This window comes from Theropithecus gelada, chromosome 1 (assembly GCF_003255815.1).
Source record: "Theropithecus gelada isolate Dixy chromosome 1, Tgel_1.0, whole genome shotgun sequence".
NCBI lineage: Eukaryota > Metazoa > Chordata > Mammalia > Primates > Cercopithecidae > Theropithecus > Theropithecus gelada.
In genome coordinates this window covers 82,128,881-82,130,654 of record NC_037668.1, presented here as the reverse complement: position 1 = coordinate 82,130,654, position 1,774 = coordinate 82,128,881, and positions in this window count along the sequence as shown.

The following is a 1,774-nucleotide window of genomic DNA, read 5'->3' as shown; positions in this document are numbered from 1 at the left end:
GGGGCTGGGCGCCAAAGCCCGTTTTGGGAATGGCAGCCAATTCAACCAATCACAGTCAGGATATTCTTGTCTTGCACCTGCCCCCAGCCCGTTCTCATTTTTTTATAGGTGATACCTGCTAAGCGCGCCCCGCCTACCCGGAGACAGGGAGGAACCTGGAAAATCTCACGTGAGGGGAAGCGCAAGCGAGTAGGTGAGTGGTCGTGGTGGGTCCAGAATCGCTCCAGGACTTCAAACCTGGACTTAGACAAGGTTGATCGCTTATGAGCAGCTGGAGCTTGGCAAGGCACTTCCCTCTCTGAGTCCCAGTGTCCCTCGCTGTAAAAATAGGGATAGAAATGCCTAAGCTGGCGCACCTGTACAGCGCGCTGCTGCGAGCGCGTCTGCCGCGCTGCCCTTCTCCTGAGCGTGACTGCACACTGCACACCTCTTCCCCAGCGCCAAAAGCGAGCCACTTTCCTGGCTTTTCCTTTCCCTCTGGATTTCCCAGTTCGCCTCCTAGAAGCAAGGACAAAGCAATGAAGATACGCTTTTGCTCCTTGCTCAACACCTGTCTATCAGCTGCCTGCTGTGTGTCAGGCGCTGTGCTTAGCCCCGGTTGGCATTGGTAAATAAGACAGATGGGAGATGTAGAGCTTACAGTTTAGTGGGAGATGCAGACAGAACGCAGGTAAACAACGCAAACAAATAAGTCAACTGCGATACACACACTCCCTATGCCTTTTCCGTAGTTATTTTTCTCGTTAGCATTTCACACTATCGTACCATCTGTTTTCCATCTTGATCTTGCTTAATAACTTTCTCACCCTAAGATATGAGCTCCGTGAGTGCAAGGGTTTCTGTTTCTTCACTGCTATATCCCCAGCACTGAGAACAGTGCCTGGCAGATAGTAAATGTGTTTAGTGAATGTACGTATGGTAGAAACAAATAGAGTGCCTTATAGAGAATGAGGAAGGGAAGATTCCGGGAGGGCCTCTGAAGGGAGGTGACCTTTAAAACCAAGGCCTGCGGGGTGGGAAAAGTCATCCAGCCTGAGGCAACATGTGTCAAGGCCTGGATTAAAGGTGGTGCCTCTTGAACTGAAAAGATAGAGGCTCAGAGGACGCATGAACCAGCTCTTTAAAATTCCTGACTGATGTGGCCAACTTTTCTGCTAATTTTCAAAATAGCAGAGCAGGTGAGACTGTTAAAACGTGGAGAAGGCCAAGAGTTATCCTTCACACCTGTAATCCGAACGTTTTGGGAGACCTAGGTGGGATGGGCCACTTGAACCCAGGAGTTTGAGATCAGCCTGGGCAACATGGTGAGACCTCCTCTCTACAAATAATAAAAAATTAGGCATGGTGGCATGCACCTATAGATCTAGGTACTCAGGAGGCTGAGATGGAAGGATCACTTGGGCCTGGGAGATCAAGTCTGCAGTGAGCTGTGATCCTGCCACTGCACTCCAACCTGGGCAACACAGCAAGACCCTGTCTCAAAAAAAAAAAAAAAATCAGCATAAAGAGGGGATCAGACCTCATCCACTCATAATGCATACCTGGTCCATAGCATGCAATAAAAATGAATTGGGTTGATGTAACACCATGTACGTGTAGTCTATGAGGCTCTGTGAAGGTAGGAACAATGACCTGTTTACCTCTGTTGCTTCCCAACACCTAGCACTAATCTTGGCTCCCAGACTGTATTTGTAAACTACAGGGAACCTTCCATATGCCAGGCTGTGCTTGGTGGTAGAATACAGAAAGAATAAGACACCATCCTTTTTTTTTT